This window comes from Tachypleus tridentatus, chromosome 13 (assembly GCF_004210375.1).
Source record: "Tachypleus tridentatus isolate NWPU-2018 chromosome 13, ASM421037v1, whole genome shotgun sequence".
NCBI classification, from domain to species: Eukaryota; Metazoa; Arthropoda; class Merostomata; order Xiphosura; family Limulidae; genus Tachypleus; species Tachypleus tridentatus.
In genome coordinates, this window is record NC_134837.1 from 165,568,978 (window position 1) to 165,596,904 (window position 27,927).

The following is a 27,927-nucleotide window of genomic DNA, read 5'->3' on the forward strand; positions in this document are numbered from 1 at the left end:
AACGTAAAACAACCCAGAAAATGGATATTTTGTGCTTATGTGTGACCGTATTTACAACAATTAATATAAATATATATTTTTATACGCTATACTAAAACGTTCGATTTGTAATGTTTTAGTATTTTAAGTGAGTCAGAGATCACAAAAGAGTATAATTTTAGTGTTTTCTGTCAATCATTCAGCCGTATTTTGACCAATTTACATGGGATTTGGTACAGAGATATTTTCCTACAGGCCTCACACATGGTGAATTAGCCAATTATATTAATTACAGAGGATTAACACGCTATAAAAAGCATTATTTGGGTTTTTATACAGTTACTTCGCCGTATTTCGGCTAATATACAAGGGAGTTGGTACAAATATATATATATTTTTACAGCTCCCAAACAAAGATAGAGAGAACTTTGGAATATCATGTAATCAAAGTTGTATGACCTACTTTTTTACCACCTGATGCTTCATCCTCAAGTTCTTCTGAATCTGGTACTTACGAAATCTATTTTCTTTTTTCCCCTGTTGAATATTTTTCAAATTGTTCAGTATCATTGTCGTTTTCAGATTCACTACTTTTTTCCAAGTTAGCAATATTTTGTCTTGTCAACCTGTCGAAAATGGCTTTATGCGACATACTTGTATCCTGACTTTCAACCGTGAATCTTGGCTACACAGTGAATGATGGCAACGGGGGGGGGGAGTCACTAATAGGCTTTTATAATCTTTATTAGCACTTCTAGAATGTTACCCAAATTTCCATATCATTCTCGGAGTGGAGCTCTAGAATGTTCTTGATATAGATCGCTATATCTTTCATACAAACTGTGAAAAGGTTCACGGTATAGATTTAAAAAAGTCAAGAGTACAAATGCATACTAGCTGGTGTGAGTAAATACAAACAGGAATTAAAACACGTGGGTTTGGAACAATACTGATTTGTTGATACATAGGTAATAATAATAAGGAAGGTGCCTGTTTGTTGTTAAGCGCAAAGCTACACCACGGGTTATTTGTGCTGTGGCCACCACGAGTATCGAAACTCGGTTTTTAACGTTATAAGTCAACAGACGTACCGCTGAGCTAATGGTGGTCAAGGAAAGTACAGTGTGTCACAGTCGTTCTGGCCTAACCAGTGCTAAGTAATATATACTTGGAGTAGAGTGCAAAGCACCCCAGGAGGTATACACAGGACTAATATAAACCCATGATATCAACTGACTGAGCTATCTGTCTTTAAAACGACGGTAAGATGAAGAATTATGCTGACGAATCATTATGAAAAAAGCTAGAGAAATATTTAACTATGTAATTCGAATGTAAACAAACTGTATTAAAGATATATAAAAGTGAGCATAGAAAAGCCCTTATTCACAGAGAAAATGAACATATCGAAATTCATATCAGTAATTCTGGAGTGTCGAATATCTATACTAAACACACATGCCTACTACTTATTAAATATGTATCATTGGTTTTGAGCTTGTGTGTGTGTGTTACGGTCTAAAACAACGTACGGAAGATTACCACTTAGGCGTCTCAAGAGTTACCACTTGGGTGTGTCACGAAGTAATAAATAAATGGATCACGAGCATTTGTATGGTTTTGTTTTTGAATTTCGCGCAAAGCTACACGAGGTCTATCTGCGCTAACCGTCCTTAATTTTGCAGTGTAAGACTAGAGGGAAGGCAGCTAGTTATCATCACTCACCGCCACCTCTTGGGCTACTCTTTCACCAACAAATAATTGGATTGACTGTAACATTATAACGCTCGCATGGTTGTAAGGGCGAGCATGTTTTGGTTGACGGGGATCGAACCCGCGACCCTCAGATTACGAGTCAAGCGCCTTAGCCAGCTGGCCATGCCGAGCCTCATTTCTATGGATAGATCACGGATATTAGATTAATATGCATAACTTACTATTGTTTATACAACAGTTTGTAACATAAATGTATAACACAATACACAATATGTTCAGGTGCAGATTGGCGAACAGTCTCATAAGTTTATAACTTGTTGTTGCTGTTTTGGTTTTTTTTAGCGCATAGTTACTCAGTGCTCAGTCCATCACGGAGAATCGAACTCTAGATTTTAGTATTGTAAGTTCGTAAAATCATCGCTGACCCAAAGATGGACTGAATATATAAAACACACACACACACAAATAAACGTTGCTTTGGGTATCGCGATCACCACTATTATACGCTAAAATAGCGCCGTTTTATCGCACCAGGAGGTAGATTGAAACCCGTAGATGGTGAGAGGACGAAACAGGATATTTATTTCAGTTTATCTGGATGTCGAAATATTAACATGATCACAGAGAAAACAACTCTTTCTCGGTTTTCAATTACAAAGGCACAGGGGCGAAATTTACAAAGAAAGTCCGGTTATATAGAAATATACACAGAATGTTAATATCAGTAAATACAGAACATCTGTGAAATGCTTCACTCGCGTGGGGAGTATATTATTAGTACAAACAGTCTCCACGACTAAAATCTTTTACGTCACTTCTAAAAGTTATATATAACAAATAACCTGTGGTAAAACACGTAATAAATTAACGTTTAATTACAGATTTCACAATATACTTGTAGATTACGTGTAGTTTATGATTTGATGACCCTAAACCCCAATGTTTTTAAAAACTCAACTGTGTATTAGAAAGGGCTTGTTGGTGTGGATATTTTCAAACAGATATTGACTAGAAGGAGCTGAAACTAGCTAAAGCTATATGCGATCAGATATGGCATAACGACTAAAGTTGTAATGTGACACTCACTCACCATATTCTATTAAAATTTATCTCACATTTCCGCATTAATTCTAGAATTATATAAAACATTGGATACAATGTGTAACAGCGTTAATTAATTTGGACCTTCGTATAATATCTGAAGTTCAGTAGTTTACCATAGTGAAAATACAAATCGTTACAGTTGTACTTCATGACCAACTTTTACTGCACATTAGTTGACTTCACATCAGAAAACTTGAAATATCTATTTCATTAACTACGGTTTGTAGCTACTGAAAATAAACCATTAAACATCAACAGAAAACCAACTTATGTGAAGTTACTTACCTCTGAAGTCTTGCATGACTGGAAGTTGAAGTCTGATCGTTAACTGGATTTGTATTACAGTATAATTGCATCTAATATATCAAGTTAGTTCGTCAGGAGTTGTAGCTTCAGATTTCCAACGTTAATATAAGAAATCGCGTACCTAGCCTACGAGAGTAAAACTCAAATGGGGGAATCGTAGAGCACCACAGCTCACTTATCTGCTGCAGTGCGCATGTAGCTGGCTCATGCAATAAGTCTGCTGCAGGGTACACGTGTTGCGCGAGCGTCTCACATGAACTGATCGGCACAACGCTATTGCCGTTCCAGACGACTTGCCAGCTGCTTCAACAACTTCGCATCGGCAATTTGAACAACTGTTACTGGAACGACCTGATAACAACTAGAAACCTGGCATATTTCGACAAAAATAAAAGTACAAAAAAAAAAAAAGTGTTAGGTCGTAGGAGATGCTTTCCGCTTCATTTCACCACTTAACGACACAATAACACTGAATTTTGGTATAAACACTATACTTTAAAATCTACGTAAAACTTGACGACTTTACGAGTGAAACTCCATGTCCCACAGATACACTAATAAAACTGGCTTGTGTTCGTCCGAATTTTTTTTATTTGAAAGCAACACAACATGTTAACCTTGAAATAAGAGACGGTGTCAGCTTTTACACTACCTAAGAGTTGTAAAAATGGCTCGTGATAATAATTACGTTTAAGTTTATTAAAAAATGAAAGAAAAAATATTTTCTACAAGTATTTTTAGGGGTTTAAGTATGTAAGAATATTACATTCACATCAAAATTAGACAAATATCCCATGTTAAGTGTTCCTCCCCAGTGGCACAGCGGTGTGTCCGTGGTTTTGCAACGCTAAAAACCGGGTTTTGATTTTTGTGGTGGGCAGAACACTGATAGCCCTTCGTGTAGTTTTGAAGTTTCTTGTAGTTAAGCAATAAGGGAAGCCTGAACACAGTTAGAAGTCTTAGCAGAAACTTAATGACCTATTACAGATGTTCTTTTGTACATCTGCAGAGAAAAGCGCGCAACCCTACAACCGCTACTTCCCCACTCACTAACAGAAACAGTACGTGTGTGGGGGATATAGGTATTCGTCTTCTGTAACCCACACGAAGTTTCCTCTAAAATATTAAAATATATTTACTTGAGTTTTCATTTTCACCTTTAGCTCGATCATCTTTGAATAAAATTCAGATATGTAACAGCACATCAGTATTTCATGATTGTGCATATATTGGACGAAATTCCTTAGTTAATATAATACAACATGTACCTCACATACAACGTAAACGTAACCGACGTCAATAATCCTATCAGTGCTACTACACGTAGGACTTAAAGAATTAGAAAAGTATATCATGAGAACTACAACTGTACATATATATAACTAAAATATGGCTATTTGAACGCAGCACTGCAGTGTTAGAATAGAATAGAACTTGAATTCTGATGGCAAAATAGCTTTTGTCATTATTATTTTTTTCGTTAAATGCCGAATTGTTATAACAGTGTTTACGCCTAGATAGATAAAAGATACAATGTTTTTGTACGTCAAGATGAGATACACTTTCCAAAACGGATTTTCACCTCTTACGACACGTCTGCGAAAATATAACGTTAATATTTGGTGGGCAGAGCAGAGATAGCCCACTGCGTAACTTTGTACTTAATTAAAAAAACAATTATAACAACAGCTTTATATTCAAAATAAAGAAAAACTTCTTTGTAGTTGCACTCGCACCTCTTATTAAAGAATATGTTTAGGTCCAGAACAGAGATGTAGCTAAAATGATTTGCAAGCTTTAATGTTCCAATGTCATTCCAAATAACGGTCAACAGAATCGCTTTGCCGGCGTATTCTTATTATACGCTATGAGAAGTGATGTTTGTTAGTATCTTGAAAACCATTATGTTTGTTGTTTGTTTGTTTCTGAATTTCGCGCAAAGCTACACGAGAGCTATCTGCGCTAGTCGTCCCTAATTTGGCAGCGTAAGACTAGAAAGAAGGCAGCTAGTCTTCACCACCCACCGCCAACTCTTGGGCTACTCTTTTACCAACGAATAATGGGATTGACCGTCACATTATAATGCCCCCACAGCTGAAAGGGCGAGCATGTTTGGTGTGACGGGGACTCGAACCCGCGACCCTCGGATTACGAGTCGATTGCCTTAACCCACCTGGCTATGCCGGGCCAAGAAAACCATTATGACCATAAAAATTAAACTTCATGTACACCTTCTATAGATTAGTTTGATTAGAGAATATGATTAAAATATGGTTGGCATTAGATACTTTTTTAACCTTTGTCTTGATGATAAATGGCCACATTGATTTAATATCGCTTGATCAGACATCTAAAGTGTCATGCCCGAGAATAAATCTTCAGACATCTATGGATTCTATAATACCACTTAAAGCCGCCTAGATGGGGTCCAAAACAAATTTACTAGATGGGACCATCCATAAGGACCATATATATGTGTGTGCACACATACATATATAATGTACGAAATTGTTTTTAAAGTTACGTAATTAATTAGCGTATTCAATAACGTTAATCAAAATAAATTTATACATATCAAAGAAAAAAACACTTCCGAGCTGGCACGTCACCGAAGACAAGTTGCCTTTTAAAAAATATTTTCATTTTAGATTGTAATGTTCTTTGTGTTTCACTGATTTTTTTCACTGGTCCACTTTTATCTTTTTTATTAAAATTTTGACTGAAGAATAATTTTGAGGTCATTTTGAACTGTGTTACGTAATTTATTTCGGATAAGTCTTCGATCTATAATGTTATGTGCGTTACGTATTACTATTTCAAAGAACCGAAAATATGAATTTAAATCTAGAAGCTAATAAAATGTTAATGTGTATCATATTTATATTATTTTCCAACAAGACTGATATGAATAATTTTCTTTTTGAGCACAAATATATTTTAATATACAAACATAAAAACAATACAATTTATAAAACGGTTATTACTAATAATTATCATAAATGATATACAACAGTTTTACAAGCTTACAGACAATAGTGAGTGTTATATCTTGTCTAGAACAAAACATTTTGCGACGATCTCGTTCTACGACGAGAAAATTAATTCTGAGTTGATACTGTTGCACCTCGCGTTGATCAAAAGTATAGCTTTTTAGGACTATACCATATTGACTGTAGCTGCCAAATAATATTCTCATCCTTTGGCTAGCCGCTTTTTTATAGGAATAACACGAGTTTGCAGAACTTTCCACAAAATTCTCGCGCGCATTCGTCAAACAAGCTTTGTCGATTCCTACACTTTCAAAAATTCTCTACAAATTTTGAGAACAGGCGGAACTTGCGGAATACACAGTGAAGAATATAAGTCACGGAGGAAAAAAAAAGAAACCTTTCCAGAAACTAGTTTAGGTACTACAATAAACGTATAACGATAAATCTGTTACAAGTGGGAGTTAGGGGCAAAGTGCCACATATCTACTCCCTTCTATTGGCCGGTCCTGGTCGTACAATATAGTAATTTTACCTTTTATTTTACTTTTCATATATTGATCAGTTTGTTATATTTGTAGGTAGAAAAAACACTTGTCTCCCATATTTTGGGCTTACTGACAAATTTTTAAAAAAACATTCTATATTTATATTCTGTAGAGGTAAATTTTCGTGTTGTTTTGACACAAATTGTTGAAATTATTCAAAAATCAACTAAAAATAGATACATTAATAAGTAACTTTTTAGAAGTATTTCAGTTGTGAATGAATTAAAATTCAGCTTCGGTTTAAACGTTTTTATGGAAAAAGTTTCTTTGATTCTTACATCTTGTTCGTTTGTAGTTATTCTTCAAACATCTGCAGACATCTAAAACCAGAATGTGAACGGACTGCCTATGAAAACTATTTTAATACTTAGTTCCAATAATTAACAAAATGTACGAATAAAATCAACTATCTCAATGAAGAAACTTAAATCAAAGTTAAATATATTTTTGCAGTTGAGAAGTACCGCATAAAAGTATGTGACACATTTGTTTCCATTATTTCTTGGCTTGTTTTGAATTTCGCGCAAAGCTACACGAGGGCTATCTGTGCCAGCCGTCTCTAATTTAGCAGTGTAAGACTAGAGGGAGGGCAGCTAGTCACCACCACCCACCGCCAACTCTTGGGCTACTCTTTTACCAACGAATAGTGGGATTTACCGTCACATTATAACGCATCCACGGCTAAAAGGGCGAGCATGTTTGGTGTGATGGCAATTTGAACCCGCGACCGTCAGATTACAAATCGAGTGCCTTAACCACCTAACCATGCGGGGTTCCATTATTTCTTTCAATCAAATCTGCATGATAGTAACTCTCGCTATTAAATAATTCACAGTAAGAAATTATGAAAACAGTAATGATAACCAATTAAAATGCATTCAAGAGACTAAACTTGTTTCGTCAATGTCTTAGATTAGAGTTTCATGCTGTATTTAGTAGGGTTCCCAAATTAGAGGCCAAGCCATAAACGCCATAGGAACTAGAATATGGTTTCAGAGGGATTGCAGTACTTACCCACACTGACAGTATATGCTGTTACAACAGCTTAAGACAACAAAAAGAGCAGGCAACAACAACCTAAATGAAAGTAACTACATTTCTTTGGATTCAGTGAATATATGTCGTTAACCACGATGTTTAATGAGGTCCTTGAGCCAAGAATGTTTGAGAAACCCTACTATAGTACTTTACTATAGTAAAGGTACCGAAACATTTACCACGATTATCTTAAGATAAATAACAAATTTTACAACGCTTATTTTAAATAATTAGTGTTATTCGTAATAAATTACTGCAGATACGTTGTGATCGTAACATTTGATGTTAGAAATGTTTACATAGGTTGGAATTTAGATACTCTTCCAGTTTGGAAAACATACAATGCAACGAAAGATTTGGATCAAAAACATTTGTAAAATGTCGAAAATTGCTATTCAAACCCAGATATTTTGAACCGTGGTTTTAATAGAGAAAATGGGTTGTAATATTAAAGAAGAGTACGTACTTTAACGTGCCACCAGCTTTCACATAACTGTTCAATCATTTTAGTTGGAAATGCACGTGAATTACGGTGCATGAATTATGTGGATGAATTATTCAGGATGATATAATAGTCCATAAACAAGCAAATAATTCAGAAACGGAGAATTAGGAAAATAATTGTACGTGGTATGGAAAGAAATGTAGCAGACCTACCCTGTGACAATACAACACAAGTTTTCACGGTCATATATGAAGTGACGCCCTTCTGAAATTTTATTAATATGCACTATAGTTTCAAAAGCACAAACTTACAGGTAAACACAATAATAAATGTAGTATCTTAAACCAAAAAAATTAAAAATCACTACATAAGGTTGACATGAAATAGCACAAATATATCTCTTGTGTGCACACGGAGTTGGGCCATAGAACATTGAAATTCATCATATCAAATCCTATTACATATACGTCTGAGATGCAAGGTCAGATTAAGCAGATTATAGCACATTTGAAGGATTCAAAACGTGAAGTATTAGAATAAACGTCATCTTCATAAAGAATTATACTGTAGCTGCTCCCGAATCATATATATAATATATAATAGCCAAATAACTGTCATTCTCTGTATCTTTCCAGCGGTTAATCATAGAAAAAAATTACATATCAAAATAGTAACTCGCAAAAGTATATTAGAAAAAAAAAGTATTCATTTTTTTCTCATTACTAAAGTTTCATACTGATATTAATTGTTTATTTTGAATTTCGCGCAAGCTACACGAGGGCTATTTGCGCTAGCCGTCCATAATTTAGCAGTGTAAGACTAGAGGGAAGGCAGTTAGTCATCACTACCCACCGCCAACTCTTGGGTTACTCTTTCACCAACAAATAGTGGGACTTACCATCACGTTATGACGCCCCCATGAATGAAAGAGTGAGCATATTTGATGTAAGGGGATTCGAACCCGCGACTCTCAGTTTACGATTCGAGTGCCTTAACCACCTGGCCATGCCGGGCCGTCTATATTAATATCGTCAGTCTTTGTATGTGATGAATGGTTAAACTAAGGAAAAGGCTATATGAACAGAAATGTTCCTTTTTGTGAGAGAATTTCACTAAAAACAAGAACAAAAACAAACAAAGCATGACTTACTCCTTTGACTGATTGAAAGAAGTTTTCTGGAAAAGACACATAAAGAAAAGAACGTGTTTTAGTAAATATTTACCGTTCTCCGGTTTATATATCTGTGTGTGTTTATTATTTTTTCCTGTTGGTATCATATACATGCACACACATATTGTACCATGTCGAATAATTGCAGCTGAACTGAATTGAATATCTCTTTCTTCGACACTTATACAAATGACAATTGTCAAAAAACGCTCATTTCGATCTTTTCTGTCACTCAGCAAAATGACAAGGAACGGTAGTATCTAATTGAAAAATTCACCATGGCTACATAACAAACATTTACTTAACACGCTATATTTATTCATTACTATTTGTCGGAAAGTTACCGTTGAAATGTTTAAATAGGCAGCTTATTCCTACGTAATTTAACAAAACTATCAGATAATGTTAAAATATAAAGTGGATGTTATTGATGTTTTTTGTTGTTGTTTTTCTAAATTAAGCACAAAGCTACACAATTGGCTATCTGTGCTCTCCCCACCACAGGTATTGAAACACGGCTTTTGCATTGTAAGACTGCAGAAATACGGTTCTGCCATTGGTGGAGGGGGCATCAACTGGATATACCTGTTAATCTACGAATTACGAACATGGTAAGTAAGTATGTGTAATTTATTACCTTTAAAAATTAATAACGATAAATAAATTCGTCTTATTGTTAGCAACAAAAAATAAATAAATGTGGTTATGTTCCCACTAGTATCTTATTCAACTACAAAACATGTTCAATCATGATTTCTTAAAATCAAACCCCTTGCTCACCCGCGGCCCGGCATGGCTAAGTGGTTAAAGCACTCGATTCGTAATTCAAGGGTCACAGGTTCGAATCCCTGTCGTTCGTACCAAACATGCTCCCCCTTTCAGCCGTGGGGGCTATAAATGTAACGGTTAATCCCACTATTCCTTAATAAAAAATAGCCCAAGATTGGGCGGTGAGTGATGGTGACTAACTGCTTTCCCTCTGGTCTTACACTGCTAAGTTAGGGATGACTAGCGCAGAATCCCGCGTGTAGCTTTGCGAGAAGTTTTAAAACAAATAAAACAATCCTTACCAGTTCCTCAGTGGCAAGTCTGCAGGCTTTAGACGCTAAAAATCTGGTTTCGCTACCCGTGGTAGGTAGCAGTCAAACCAAAGATCAAGATCTGAAGTTATTAATATGACTGTACGGAACGTATATACAATTCAGTTGTTTGCTGTATGCTACAAAAATGTTATAGAAATAATGTTTCAGATGACAAACAGAATATTCATTATACATTGTGTTATGCACAAAAAGGTTACTCAGCGTAATGTTTAGAACTTATCAAAATACTGGAATATATTTTCATTTCGGCTGAGGGAGTCAGCTGACTGCATACAAAAGGACTAAATAAAAACTGCTGTCAATAAAATAATGATGGAGGTAACTGTATTTGAGCCCTCAATTTAATTAATGGAGGGGCATGCGTTCTCTTTCCTGGTTCCGAGGTCTTAAGTGTAAAAAATAAAACAATTGTATTTACTACACACTTTAGGCATTGTTAATAGCTAAGCATTATTATATGTTAATTATATAAATATATATATTATGCAATGTTGGTGAGAGTGGTCCGTCAAATGAGAGGACAGGTTTATGCCATAAACTATACTTTTATAGAAATTAAAGATGAAATACTATTTTATTTACTTATGTTGAGAACCAAGTAATTCGTTATTGAACATTTGCCAATAGTGGATAAACTATACAAACATCTCGGCTATCTTAACAGTTAATTACACATTGGAAGTTGACATTTGACTGTGTAAGGATGTTTGCCCATTTCAGGTGGTGTGAAGGGCTGTCTATATTCGGGTTACTCTGAATGTTATTGATTCAAATATCAGGAACGAAACCGATTCTCGAGATGGAGTTCCAAGTTTAGAGAGATCATCTTTGGACTTCAAAGTCAAAACACTAGATTCAAAAGTTTCTTCTTTTCTCTTGAGATGTCGAACAGTAATGGAGTTCTCAAATGTTGTTTGTCAAATATTTGACGTTATTTTCATTATTTATTAATACTAGAGATTATATCTTAGTTTATTTCGTTTAGTGCTAATTTGTTGTTATATATCATCTATTTAACTAATTGTATAATTGTTTTTATATGTAACAGTAAACATCATTGTTTCGAGTGTGAATTATTATAAGGCCCTGCCAACTGCACAGTATACTTTATGTGTTATAATTGTATAGTATTACCTGCTAACCATTTTTATTTTTACATGATAATGTTTTTATTGAAGATAACTCACTAATTACTAATCATTAATTAATATTATCGATACTATAATGTACTGTTCACTAAGTAATATAGTCTATATGCACTGTAAAACACTGCCTAATAATTCCAGACATTTATATTTCTTTATTAATACAGAATAACAACTGTAAATTAGTGGAGTGAGGAATTATTGAGCAATTCATGTCAGTTGTACCTTATTATTATTAAAGGGTAGTACTTCCTAGGAAGCGGAATTTCCGTGCTGTAACTATAGAATTCACCCACATATAAAGTTGTTACTAGTGTTAGTTGTGCGCTATCATTATGATAGGTTATTAACCTCCGTACAGTGTGTTATCAAATAATTAATGACACCATTATATTTATTACAGTGAGTAACCCGCTAAGCAATGAAGTAGTTTACTTATTATGATTATAGCATACCACTCTGACCCATTGTAAAGTAATAGTTAGTGTTATTTTAATACTTTAAGGTGGTTATACCGTTCACAAATACCGCATTGAGTAAAACAAAACAGAATCCCTGATTAAAAGTTTGATGAGCACTACGTTTAAAAACCCGTAACATCCAGCTATCGTTAAGTAGTCAACTATTTGTCATGAAATATATTCGAAATTATAGTGGTGAGAATACATTTACTGAAAATGGAAAAACTAATTATTTCAAATTCCTCAAAACAACTAACTTATTTTTTTCTTTCTTAATATTTTTCTTTTTCTCACAGTTTACTAAATCAGTGACGACTTTATAGAAACAGCGAAATACATTGTACTGAAAACAAAGAACAAAAAGGAGGAGAATCGAAACACCTTTTTCTGAACCTTTCTTCTCTAGGAATGTAAAGTATTCAGTATTTATTATTTTTACATGTTTCATTTTTTTATCCTAATTGTTTTGTTGATGTCGTTATTATACTGATGAATCATACACTCGGACGTGAAATAGAAAGAAACTTATAAATTAAAAACGTTTGAAAAATGAACGATTAACTATATATCTATTTATCCGTTATCATACAGTATTTTGTCGATTCACATTTTAGTGATCAACAAATTTTGTGAATGGGTCTTCTTTACCCCAAGAATAATATCTCGCATCTGTTACATTAGAACTGTACTTGTAACTATAGTGTGGAACACAGTAAAAAGTTTAATAACTTCATAAAACAAGTCAAAAGAGACAAATAACATTAACCGAAAAATAAATATATTTTCTATTTATATCTGTACCTCCTGTTTCCTAAGGTCAAAGTACTCATAAATACCACCAGGTGGCAGCAATAACATATAATAGTTCCAATAGCGTAATCAGCATTCTTGATCACGAAGGCTTGGTATCATATTCGGGAAATTTCAAGAGCCCATTTGTAATTAACTTTACCACCAGGCTATAATCACACGTATACACCCACTACTTAGAATCATGGAATGTAGTGGGTGAGAGCGGCAGCTTTTAATTATTGACATCGGACGTATTCTGTATCAGATGCATGACGTAAGCAAATTAACTGACCTACATAAAACAATTTCTCTATTCGATACACCGTCTTCACGAAATTTTCTCTATCATGGTTTTCCATCATATAAAGATCAATTATCTATTTAAGTAACTCGTGGAGTAATGAGAAAGTACATTATGGTAATCTTACGTTAGAAATATCATATAAAAGTTAAGAAGAATATTTAAACATTTCTAATTTGTTGTACAAAAAAAAAAAAAACAGATTAATTTCTGTGTATCCTCACTGCTTACAAAAGAATATAATACACGGCTGTAACCGTGAATTTTTTTTATCACTGAGGCAAATTTAGCCCACACAACCCTGGTTCTGGCGATGCAGGAGAGAAACGGTCTCCTAGAATGTTTTTGAAAATAAACACTTCCTACATATGAATTCTTGCTATCTTACAACGGGATTTATGTAGATGCAGACATCTATTCTCTATTCATAACAAATTATTATAAATTCCAAAATTTAATATTATTTTTTTAAGTTTAGGATCGTTCTACATACTCTAGTAACATTTTGAATTTTGTTGTTATGCTTGACTACTTGTATATAACAAATTGTTTGAACACCAAACCTTAAACTCAGTTTTAATTCATTCAGAAATATAACTTCATTATCTCAATATTGTAGTTATATTTATAACATTTTGATTTCCACATCAGCTAGAAGTATTCATCCTAGAGGGCATACGTGTAAGGACTTGATCCAAATCACAGTTTTGAAGGTGAACGTGTTTTAGGTACAGCAATAAAAGATATATGAATACCGTTGACAAACAAATACCCTTAACATTTTTTATTGCAAACAACGGGCTGAAATTTGACATGTGTGGTAAATTATATTTGTAAAAACTTCCAAACATCAACAAAAACTAAGAGTTTAAATACAATGCATGTCTCAGTATGTCTATTATCAATAGCATAACTTATTCATCAAACACAGTCCAAATCTCAAATTACGCGGAGACTTAAACCTTCGCTAAATTGTCATATCCATGGATATGAAGATGGTTACACCATGAAATTTACCATTCTGCTTCAAAACTAAGCTTTCACGCGTGTCTTGGTATAAATGGATATTTCTCCTGAAAAAGATTCAAAAGGAAGTGAAAAAGTAATGGTAAAATAGGAGATATCTATTAAGGAGGAACTTTGCAGAAGGATTTGACAATATGTGTTGCGTACATTGCGGTACAAAACTGATATTACCAAATTTATATTTTCATCTATCAAGTTCTTAAATCAAAAAATGTCTCGCATCATACTATTCAGATACATGAAACTCTTATTCACAAGAGATTTTTGTATGTTTACTGACAACAAGTACATAGTAAACTGCTACTGCACCAAGCAGCTTTTCAGAAAAATATGCGCTGAGATGCGAGATTCTGTAGTCAAGAAAGATGTTCAAATTCAATACATAATGATCAGATATACCACTACAATCCCCAAATACATTATTTTGCCACGATTCCCTTAAAGTAATTAAATCTGACAACACTGCTGCAGTGTAACTAAACATCTAGCTGACATATATCATGCAAAATGTCATGTAAACAGACCTGCATTAATTATATAACTAAGCTCTCATTTGAGCACATTTGGATGGAACTATTTATTTTAACGAAAATGAAAGATAAAATTCAGATTTTTTTACGGCTGCTACGGTTGCCTAACATATAGTCTTCTTACAGAGGTTCATTCACCTCAAATTCTCAAAACGGAGAAGGGACATGGATATATATTCCAATACAAGTTTTTCCTGACTTCCCCAAGGGCTAGGAAGGCCATTAGGCTTCACACTACTGGTATTATAAAGCTTTAGTAATAGTCTTGAAACTAAAATACCACTTCTGCATTGGCATGCCAAATCAAACATCGTTAATAATTCGAACGTTTTCCTGCAAGTTGCCGCGTGTACACGAGCACACTTGATAAGATCAGTTTTTAATTAAGGGGCCCAGCATGGGGTTAGAAAACAGTGAAAAATGTTATGCATACCTTGGGCCAACTTACTTAAACTCACTGTTTCTTTATGGTTGTATTATAACAACAACAAATACGAAGGAAAACAGAAATTATCTAAAACAACTAGAAAGTCCAATTAAATTTCGTTGTCAGAAATATGAAGAATTTACGATGTTAATCCTTTATCGTAATTATAAGTTGTGAGCTACTGTTGTCAGAGCAAACCTGTAATCATATGAAAACACAATTATGTAGTTACTTATCTGGTTCAAATGCTGTGGATCAAAAACAACTCTACAACATACCTTAATGCGCCTTAAATACAATAACAATAATAAGATTTAGTAAACACTATTAATTTAAAAAGGGGAAATTTGTTTGTTTGTTTTTGAATTTCGCGCAAAACTACACGAGGGCTATCTGTACTTGAGTACCTGAGTACTTTATTGTGCTGGATGCATCCACTGCATTGAAACCCAAATAAAATGATATTTTAAAAGAGTACATTACAAAAAAATTATATATTTTTTTAATTAATAAAGTTTTATATCAGTATTAACATTGATCTGTCAGTCTTTGTATGTGCGGAGTGCTAAATTGAGAAAAAAACTAATTATAATTGTGTACTTAATAAGTACGACCAAGAGGTACAACGTGGACTTGCTTTTGATCTTACTTATCCATAACTAGATTTTTTAAAATATATATTTTGTATATCATCTGCGTAATCAGTCATATTTTTCAATGTACAATGATAATAGGTATTAAATTCAGCAAAGTAAATTGCTATGTTTTCACTAGATCAATCAACACATCTAGTAGTTTACATACCCTTTACTGAGGTGTTTAATTGCATCGAATTTTACTCCGGCAAGAGGTTATGAGTCTGACTTGTTTTTCAGATGTTCTCGATAGCAATGTATTTGAGATACTTTAAGAACCTTTGTATTTTTTGGAGATTTTATAAAAGCAAGCAAGGCGATTAACATCTTTTGATTTACTTTTCGACAGGGTATAATACTGCAAGAACAACACAAACACAAAAGCTCAGATTTATGAAAAAATAGAATATACTTATTGGTAAAATTACATTAGCCGTTTCACACACTGATGATACATGCAACTGGTGATTACACAGAATTTGTTTAAGAGACTGACATCTCCGACTGTACACACTAGACTCTCTCTCTGTTCATGACAATAAATATCTGTAACAATTAACTTCAGACTGAAGATTATACGTAGACGTATTTATTGAAACCTAAGTCCAGAATGCCTGACTGAAGAATAACTGAGAAAAAACAGGTCACACATATAATGAACACAAAACGCTTTTACTAATTATCATAAAGTTATTAACTAATGACAATTCTATACTCCCATGTGAGAGTTAGATCGATAACCTACAAGGGAAACTTTTAAAGTGCTTTGGCGATGTGGTACACAAATAATCTCACTCTCGTACAGCGCATATCTACTACCAATAAACTTTTCTTAAATTTCCCTAAAGTTTTTGTTTAGAACATAAAAAAAATTAATTAGGGTCATGTTGTAGTTCAGTCTTTAGCGTTACCTTTTGAACAGGATTCAGCCATGGAAAGTGTTAGCTGTTTTGGGAATAGTTGTACTGTATTACTTCTTACTTTACTTTTTTTATGTGGTTCTGCTCATTGACTGCCACATGATGCCGAGAAATTTTTGGATTCATCTGATTCAACTGCACGTGCCAGCGACGGTTTTATTGTCTTGAACTTTTTACATGGTAAAACAGTCTTTGTTTTTATGAATTACAATGATCTGGCGTGAGTCGAGAATCAGCGGAGATGACTACTATTTTTGCTCGTCTAGCGTGCAAGGTTACAACACTCGTAATAAAAAGGAAATTTCTTATCTAAACCTTCAATCTGTTATAATACCTGTTGCTCATGGACGTGATATACCTGCACCTACTGCACGAAAACTATTGATACAATTTTATCTGATTCTGAATCTGGTGCCAATAGAAATGGTGATAAGAATTGTTCTCAACCTTAAAAGTGTGGTGAACCACAACTTTCCACACAAGGTAAACTTTATGACTTGATACGAGATTTGGACCTTTCAAATGATTCTTCAGATATTTTGGGGTCAAGACTTGGGGCTAAGAACTTACTTTTTCCAGAGATATCATTTTACTGGTACAAAAATCGTGAGAAAGAGTTCATACCACACTTTTCAAAAGATTCATTAGTTTATTGCAACAATATTGCTGAATTATTACCAGTGCTAAAAGTTGCAGTCCATGAACCAAGTGGGTGGCGAATGTTCATTGATTCCCTCAAAAGAAGTCTAAAAGATGTTATCCTTCACAATGATAACATATATGCATCTGTAATTATTGCTCATTCTGTTCACTTGAAGAAAACGTACGAAAGTTTCAAACTTATTCTTAACAAAGTCAAATACAAAGAACATGGTTGGCTACTTTGTGGAGGCTTAAATTTACAGTCTTTCAGAAGCAAAACGTAAATTATTTTTTCTTGGGCTTCAGACTAGGAAATTGACTTCAGACGAACAGTTCAATAGGATAATGAGGAAAACTTAAAAAAAGAAGTATGTTAGTGACAAATTTTTCGGAAGCAACAAGGATACAAATTTTGAAAATATTGCCAGTAACATGCTCGATAAATTCCAAGAGTTGGGTTGTAATATGAGCTTTAAAATTTATTTCATATACTGACATATCACATATTGATTATTTTCCTGAAAATCTCAGTGACGTCAGCGAAAACAAAGGGCTTCATCAAGATAGCAGGGAAATGGAGAGGAGGTATTATGGAAGATGAATCATCAGCAGGACGGCTGATTACTGTTTGTCATTGAAACGATATGCTCCAAACGCAATACATCAAAGTAAGACCACAACACGTACATTTGAGAATGAAAGTCATAATTATTTTACAAAAGAAGTCGAGATGAAAGAGAATGTACATTCGTTTGATGTGATTCCCTTTTCTTCACTTTTTTTTTGTCTTTTTGTTAACATACATAATAATGAAACATGTCCATACACTAAATTAGAATTTGGTATAGATACGTTTTCTTCTCGATCTGTATACAATCTATAAGTGATAGAAAAATTAATATTATTTGCGAAATCATCGTAGCTGAATTATGGACAATTCATTATTAAAAGGCCTGGCATGGCCAGGTGGGTTAAGGCGTTCGACTCGCAATCTGAGGGTCGTGGGTTCGAATCCCAGTCGCACCAAACATGCTCGACCTTTCAGCCATGGGAACGTTATAATGTTACGGTCAATCCCACTATTCGTTGGTAAAAGCGTAGCACAAGAGTTGGCGGTGGGAGGTTATGACTAGCTTCCTTTCCTCTAGTCTTACACTGCTAAATTAGGGACGGCTAGTACAGATAGCCCTCGAGTAGCTTTGTGCGAAATTCAAAAATAAACAAACATTATTAAAACCAAAACAACGTTTGTGCAGTTAAAAATTCACATGACTGTGTTCACTGGCTAGTTAGCTACAATGTAAAAGAAAATGAATTGCAAAAGTAGTTTTGATATTTTTTGTACAAAGTTGTTTCTGATTGTGAAGTTTCGTCCGTATTTTTAGCTCTTTTCTTTTTATTAATCACGTATTAATCCCCAAGTGATTCAGTACTAACAGTCTTAAGTACATGTAAATGCATAATTTGTAGTAATTTCTATAATTACATCTTTTACCTCTTCATTGGTATTATAAATAGTTTTATTCACTTTAACTTAAAACACAATAATGCATTAGTCGACATGTATAATCGCTAACATTCAGTTGTTTTTTCTTTAATAAAACAAAAATGTTTTTATCCGGAGTTACAGTGTCTTGTTTCTTTCTTTCCACACGCAATAAACTACTAAATCTATCTTTCTGTATACTAAGTACACGAACCTACAAGTTACTGGAAAAATGAAGTAACAGAGTGCTAGACTAATTCTTGAAACAGCACAGCCAAACAGATCAGTGAGAGAGAGAGGGCAGTCTGACACTGAAGAGAATCAGAAAAAAAACCTCAATACGAAGTTACTGATAGCAAGAATCACAAATGCAAAATATTCTTGAATTTTTAATATCATGTAATTGAAGTTACAGAAGGATAAGTTCTGATATTTAATTAAAATGTCGGTTTGATTGTGTTGAAAAGAGATATAGTTAATTAGTCTGCAAAATTATACGGTACCAACGAAATTATGCTTACGATATTCTGTAAAAATGCCGAAAAACACACAAAAAACAACAGCAAACAAACAAAAAGTTACCGTGGTACTAAAATTATGTATACATCTATATTTTACGGACTATGTCATTTATGTTTAAATGCAGTCCCACTGAAATACACTTCCTGGGACTCTTTACACATGTATAAAAACAAATGCTAAAAACGCACCAGTAACTACCAGTTAAGAAAGTGTGTACATGGAATGCATGTGTATTAGACTTTAATGTTTGATGAAATATTTTGAATAATGTAGACTCATTTTAGATATTGAATTATATTAAACTCTTTACAAATCATCATAATGCTACACCTATATATAATATCACGATTCTAATTATAGTGCACACGCATGCAATTGACAAAGCATATTATCAGAATAGAAGATATACCGTATTTTCCGGTTAATAAGCCGAATCGACGAATAAGCCGAGGCCAATTTTCAGCTCTGAAAATGAGGGTTTTTGCTTATTACCGCCCAATAAGCCGCAGCCATTTTTAAGAAGTGACAAGTTTCTTCAAAATGATTTCTTAGTCTCGTTTCAGCATCAGTATGCATGTTGTGTGTGATCATTGGCGTTCTGTAGTAAAGCAGAACGTGTCGTATTGAGACAGAGATGGAATCAATATGTCATTCGTTATTGGCTCCACTCACTGTAATTAGGTAACCAATGAAATTCCAGAAACAACGTTTCACTGTAGTCTTAACGTGCTTTGCTGATGGGACAAAATTACCGCCTATGGTCATTTTCAAAAGAAAAACATTTCCTAAGAAGAAGAAATTTCCGAAAGGAGTGATCGGCCAATAAGGCGACCCCCAAAAATCAGGTCCAAAATTTAGGGCCAGAAATTCGGCTTATTAGGCGGAAAATACGGTACGTATTGACAAATTTTGTTACATTTACTTCCGTTGGGGTAAAGTGTAAAACTCTTCTTCTAAAGTGAGGTTTGGAGCAGTTAGATTTCATTGGTGTACAAAACGTTGAACAGGTAACCTGGATTAACCAAGTTATGTTTAGTTCTATTAAAGTCACTGGCTTCCTCGTATAAACTAAAAACCAACTATCTGATGTTATTATGCAAGCAGTCACGTGTGTGGAAATTGAGTTTGATCAGACACGCTGTTCACAGTTTGTCATGGAAAAGAACAGACGAATAAATGAAAGGTTGAAATATGCGTTTTCATACGAAAATAGTTAATAATGAAAGTTTAGAAGATAATTTGTCAGGGAAAAGATCAAACTTAGTTGATGTTTTTTAAATCTATGTATTATGTATTAGTACAGATTCAACATAAACTAGACAAGAGGAACCTGATAAAAGTATTAACCTTAGTTCTCTTGCTGCTGGTATTTCTTACCTACGTGGGTTCAGGCATGCAAAGAGGTGCAGGCGGTTCCCTTCCGGTAGTATCCCACAGAGTTCTAACGACGTACATTGCTATGCTTCTTACTTAAGTGGGCCACAACAAATAACTAATTAATTTGTATGTTAAAAGAACATTAGTTGACCTCGAGCAAGCTATTCTCAAAGATACGGCATTATAAAAAAAGAAGTACAACCATATGTGGTACTTTTCAATATTTTCGGAGCCATTTTTTTAGGTTACGTTTGTTTTTGTTTTTTTTACGGTGTATTTTTCGAATTAGTATTTGTTTTTAAATTTTGCGCAAAGCTACTCGAGGGCTATCTTCGTTAGCTCTCCCTACTTTAGCAGTGTAAGTCTAGAGGGAAGGCAGCTAGTCAACACCAACTCTTAGGTTACTTACAAACGAATAGTGGGATTGACCGTCACATTATAACGTGACCATGGCTGAAAGAGCTAGCATGTCTGGTATGACGGGGATTCGAACCCGCGATCCTCAGATTACGAGTCGAGCGTCTTAACCACCTGGCCATGCCGGGCCTACTTGAGCAACAACATAACACGCTAAAATAAAATTGCCGGTAGGAATAGCATAAGAAGCACTCGTTATGAGAATGTTCCAGCACATCACGTACAACACTACAGAACAGAATGGAAAAAGAACCTCGAGTTTTATAAATGTGTAAGTAAATATTATGATCTAACATATCCTTTCTTCAAGATTTGTTCATCAAAATTAAGCCATCATTAAAACATCGTGCGGAGAGTTTAAAGCACTGGTTGTTAGGTTGTTTCTTCCGATCGTAAGACCTGCGTACCACTCTGTAATCCTTGTTAATTAAGGATATAATCTGAGTTCAAGATATCTTGTATCTGGTAATAACACAGGCTTAAGATGGTTATACTGTCTTTTTTTACATTTTCTACAATAATTCACGTACTTTGAATTTGAAAATATCCATTTTTCTCCATCACGTACAGATTTTTCACAAAATGTCATATGTATTTTTACACAAGTGAATTATTTTCATTGAACTCAGGCCACATGTTATGTTTAAAATATAAACCGCTGCCTGCATATTTCGCGACATCAATTGTATCAGAACCCGCAAGAAACGCCGCTAGTATATAAATGGTTAACACGCAGCATGACACGTCATTTCTGGATATAATTTCTATGAGTGTGCAGTTTGACAATATTTTTTAATTTTAAATATTATTTATTCGTCGCTATGGCAACAAAAGGCTGTTTAGATACTGAAAATATTCTGTTATATTTTTGGCAAATTTGCTGTAAATTTGGTCTGAGAGAGTTTTACTTTTCTTCCCGATTTGTAAAAAAAAAGAAAGAAAAAATCCTTACGTCATAGAAGAAAATCAATATTTTTTTTCGAAATTTGCGTAGCTAAATCATGGAAAGCCTGTTATTAAAACCAGAACAACTTTTTTATTTGCAGGCATGTGTAACGGCTGGCCTGTTACGTGTCCGTTTTCTGACAAAATTGCTATTTGGTATATTACAATTTTTCATTATTCAAAATTGGAAAAATAATAACCGAAAAATTTGATTTTGTATTTTATAATGAGGAAATTAAATTTCTCAAAATCAGTTTGTACTTGTTTCATGATTTGGTATATACGAATCACTGATACAGTTAATGTGCGTTTTTCACCTAAAAGGTTGAAAGTATTTCTCTTCGAACTTAAAATCCTTTGAAAATAAAACAAAGAAGGCAGAACTAATAATAAATACATTTACAAATGAACATAACATACTCTTCCCTGCAATGGGTATCTTTTAGACAAAATTTGAAACTGTTTTCATAACTCAGAGATCGCCAGTAAATCTATTTGTGAGAGAATTAAAGTTCCGGCTCTTGCAACGTTCTTTCTGGTTTTAAGATTGAACTTCAGAAGGTTATTTATTACTTTGTCCGTCCTTCAAAATAGCCAAAGTAATCAATAGCTGTTGATAAAAGTACTGACTGCAGTACTGATAAAAAGACGTTAGTGGTTATAAAGTACTATTCAGAATCTAAACTACAAAACTCCTGAACTTGGTTCAACTTGACGGTGAAACTGTAGACGTATGGTTTAAAAATGTGCAGAGTGAGTTTCCTAGACATGATCTGAATATACAAGATATGTACGAGAGCTGTTAAAAAAATACGCGGACTGTTTGAATTGCGCGGCTCCAGTTGGTTCCAGGGGAATCCGTTTGGTGTCGCTAGGTTTGCACAGATCAGCTGATTACGACGCCATTTCCTGATTGCAGATATCTTCATTTGTGTATTAGCTACGCGGTTTTAAGTGAAGTGCGATTTTTCGTTTGGCGGATTTCAGAATGAATGACCTGAAGGAGCAACGACTTGCTGTGAAATTTTGTGTTAAACTTGGAAAATCTGCGACTGAAACTTTTGCTATGCTTAACACGGCTTACGGTGATGTTGCTATGAATCGTACGGCATGTTTCAAGTGGCATGAACGTTTTAAGGATGGTCGACAGTCCATTGAAGATGATGATCGTCCTGGACGTCCTTCCACGTCAACTGACGACCCACACGTCGACAAAATCAACACCCTGGTGCGGGCAAATCGACGTCTGACTGTCAGAGAGCTTGCTGAAGAGTGTGGGATATCAGTTGGATCTTGTTACGAGATTTTGACCAAAAAATTGAAGATGCACCGCGTTGCTGCGAAATTAAGCTCTCAGAACCCGTGAGTTTTTGGCCAAACACTCGATCACTGTTCTTCCCCACCCCCCTACTCACCTGACCTTGCTCCTTGCGATTTTTTCTTGTTCCCCAAACTCAAAAGACCCTTGAAAGGAAGAAGATTTGAGACGATTCCCGAGATTAAGGCAAATGCGACGAAGGAGCTGGAGGATATTACAAAAGAAGCGTTTCAGGACTGTTTCAACAAGTGGAAACACCGTTGGGATAAGTGTGTGCGTTGGGGAGGAGAGTACTTTGAAGGGGTCCCAGACCTGTAACTTCTAAATAAAGTACATTTTGTTTTATGACGTCAGTCCGCGTATTTTTTTAACAGACCTCGTATGTTAGTTTTCGCAGCAAGCATAATTAATGTTTGGCAAACATTCCAGTTTGGTTGGTGAAATGAAAGAGACGAATCCCAACAGCATAGCAATGAAAGGTATATGTCATTCATTACAGATTGAATACATTCGCTGAGTCCCAAGTTTACCTCACGAAAGAGCGAAGATAGTGAATCATTATAACACTGAGTGGTTTTTGTTGTTACTGAAGCAGTACGACACTAGATGAATTTCGTTGCTACTGAATAATTAAGACATCAGGTGGATTTCGTTATGAAGCATGATGGCATCAGATGGTTTTAGTTTTTAGATGAAATTAAGTAGCTTTATTAGCTACTGACTCATTATGACATCAGGTAATTTTCGTTACTATTTAATTATTAAGACATCAGGTGGCTTTCGTTACTACTGAATGGTTATGACATTAGGTGGCTTTCGTTACTATAGAAACATTATCACATGAGGTGGCTTTCGTTACTATAGAAACATTATCACATGAGGTGGCTTTCGTTACTACAGAAACATTATGATATTAGCTGGCTTTTGTTAATACTGAATGGTTATGATATTAGGTGGCTTTCGTTAATACTTGATGGTTATGACAGGTGGCTTTCATTGTATGCTTGTGTAAATCGAGTTTTTGAGCAGTGGAAAACTATTAAATTCTATGTTTCAGTCTCTCTGTCTATATATATGTATATATTGCTGATAAGTTGCAAGTTTCTGAATTACTTCTCCCTGCTGTCAACAGGTTTAATGCCATATTTTATAGTAAACATGTTTATATACGTACTGTATACTGTGACTGCACTTTTATTTATAAATTTATACTGAGTTAAAACAGCTGTGTTCAGAATCATCTTTAACATCTAAACCAAAAAAAAAAAAACCCAAAAAACTGTGATTATCACTTTCCACTAAAGCAAATGTAACTTGAAGTAGAAGTTACATTTTTTTTTGTACTGAATTCCGAGCAGAAAAGCAGGCTATACCACAAAGGTGAACGCACAAATCTTTTTCGTGTCTTGAATACACAACTTGTCCTTCATGTTAGTATTAGCAGCATAGCTCCATTTTTAGAAAATTTTCTTAATCTTTTAAGACAAGTCCAGTTTTATTCATACACAGCAAGTAAAAGCTATTTACTTTTTTTAAAGTGTCTGGTCATGAAAGGGAGATTGTTCGTCCTGTTGAGTTTTGTGGCCAAATCAGTAAATTAAAAAGTGACAAATGCCAAATTTCTCACCCAACAATTAGGCCATAGAGCAATGCAGAGTGCGGGAGAATTTTTCAAAAGTAAAAACTAAGAAAAATAAATTTTCCATTGGAGGTGTCACTTCACTAATGTTTTGGAGGCACTGAAAGACATTTAAACCAAATAGCACAATTGCTCTAAAAGCGTTTTAGCAAAGAGATATTTTCGAATGTACATCATTACAGGGGGATTATCTCGATTAAATGTTTATATTGTTAACTAATAAAACTTAATTTTCGTTAGCTATGACTCATGTCATTTTTAAGTTTGTATTCATGAATATTGTAACTGTAAAAACGTTGATATTCATCATTCGAAAAACATCGCTAACAGGTAGTAAATGAGACAAAATACTTTGTTTTATGGAAATTATTTTAATTTACTAACGTATCTTTATTAGATCTGACCTGATAAAAATACACAAAATAATAGCATCTGGTAAAACATTAAAATAACTTATTAAATAAGCTGTTTATAAATAATTGTATCTTATCACAAGAAGTATTTCCAAATTAGCGCACTTTCCACTGTATTTTTATGTCTCTCGAGAAACTCGTACTGTTTTTCTTCTTTCAAACACTTTTCAATTGACTGCCATTCATTCATTTTTTGGCGGATTAACATGAAACTTTGTATGACTGTATGTTGGTTTAATAGCTCAACAACTTTTTTTTTTTTACATTTTTCTTTCGATTTAAGCCTATTTAAGGATTTTATAGGATTAAAGGTCAAACAACCTGAAAATGCATAATTTCAGCTTCGGTGTAGTCATATTTACAGTAACCGTGTTGAAAACTGGCACAAACATAAATTTTCATGCTGCTCAACACATTAACGTAAAGAAAAAGTTGGGTTTGCACGTAATTTTAGTGTTTTCGGTCAATTACTCGGTCGTACTTTAACCAAGTCACTTGTGATTTGGTACAAAGATACTTTTCTACAAGCAGCACACACTGATAAACAAAAATGGTGGAGTTGCCCATTTTTAGTAATTATAATAGGGTGAAGATACCACAAAAAGGCATAAATGTAGGTTTTTTGACAATTCTTTTATCATATTTCGACCAATTTACATGGTAATCGGTACAAATACACTTTTTACAGGTCCCAAACAGATATAAGACTACTTTGGAATTTTTGTCTTTTGCTCACTTTCTCAGTGAGAAAAACATAATTTGTGGTGTCAAAATGGGCCAATTGGTTTTGCATGACAGACATGTTGGTCTCTTTAATCAGTTGTACAAGTGCATTTTTTAACCACGTCATATGTATTTTTCAGCCTTCTAGCCGTTTAAAACTTTTTATCATAGGCAAAGTTTAGTAACATTTTTTTTCAACAACAGTTGTTATCAAAACATTAAGAAGGATTTAAAGAGAACCTCATCACGTAGTTCTTTCTCATATATTAATATATAATTGCAATTTAAATTGTATTTTACTTCTAAATATAGCAATATATCGCTCAGTTCTCAGTATAATATAGAATACAGTGTACTTGGTTTTACATTTTATTACTGATTAAAATAACAGTATATTATTTTAAAGCATTGTCATTAAGAATAGTTTTGTGAAAAAACCGACATCCATTTTTAAATTTATTCAAGTAATAACAGGAATCAGCAGGTAATAATTAATAACTTATGTGAGTGAATGTTTTCAATACTATGATTTGATGAGTAAGGAGAAAGTAGGTTTTACTTAGGATTCGGTATTTTAATTATCTGATTACTAACATTTCAAACTTTTTAATCTTTAATTTCTGATTTTGAGTTTTGAAGATACTGATATTATCTCGCAACGTTAATCGATTCTGGCGTTCCGTTAGCAATAGGAATCTCACTCATTACATAACAATTCTTGCCTTTTAAGCACAAAGTAAATGTTAAAATCAAAATCGTATCCAATTTGGTTCAACCTTTATAATACTAATCGATTATAACTAAAAGTATAAATTGGCTATACGCACTGTAGTTGACATTCTGAAACACATTTTAATTAAAAAGAATCCAGTAGTGAAAGAATTACAACTAAACTTGCGTTTTTTTCTTGTCCTGACCAATATTGTTAAGAAAATCTATTTCCTAGTAGAAGCGTAATCTATGAAAAGACAACATTATAAGTACTATTTATTATCATATTAGAAATCAGTTTGTTGTTTTCGAAAAGTACATTTACAGTACATTAGAATTACTACTTATGAAAGCAAATGTTGTACTAAGTACACAACTAATAGTAGTAATCGTCGTTACTGCCTGTGGGTCAATTTCAACTGCTCGTAAATACTACATCTACGGAGTAGTAGTATTAATACTAGTATGTTCAGGTCTTGACCAGATTTTTAATAGCTAATCAGCCCACGAAAAATCGCGAGCACTCACGAATGGTCACGGAAACTAGGGGTATTTAGTATTACCAAAAGTAAAGGTTAAAGTTAAATATGTTATTTCGTCGATACTTACTTCTTCCTTTCCGAGAATTAAGACGCTAAGTAGCAAGTCTCACCTAATCTATTTGCAAAATCACACTTCGTGTTTCTTAGTTTTTAATAACATTTATAATATTTATGCCTAGGTAAGTTACATAATTCGCAATGAAGTAAGTACAGCCTCACACTCACAGGAGATACCAAATACGATCATTTCATTAAATATTAAATACTTGATTTTCATAATACAGTTTCAATTACGAGCTTAATAAAGTATATTTATGAGCTTTTTAAATCAAAAAGCAAAATAATTAATAAAACTATTATAATAACAAGAGATAACAGATTTTTCTATGCAAGTAACACTACTAGGTGAATAGGCTTTAAAAGCTTTGGACTTACTAAATAATAAGCAACCGTAAGCGGTAAAGACAGCTTGGTGGCCAATGCTCCTCCAGACTCAGCTTTCCATCTGATCAAACCTCCACTGTTTTTCACTTCAAGTTCTTCTCGTATTTTTTCATT

The 27,927-nt window shown here is 34.0% G+C and overlaps 1 protein-coding gene across 1 annotated transcript in view; it reads right to left on the reverse strand.

Annotated features, from left to right (window-relative positions):
* Positions 1–3,639, reverse strand: part of LOC143236358 (cytospin-A-like) — an 88,573-nt gene extending 84,934 nt beyond the window's left edge. Inside the window, exon 1 of the mRNA XM_076474628.1 lies at positions 3,085–3,639. The gene's annotated coding sequence lies outside the window, so the exon portion shown is untranslated. The remainder of the gene's footprint in view (positions 1–3,084) is intronic.
* Positions 3,640–27,927: the final 24,288 nt, after the last annotated feature.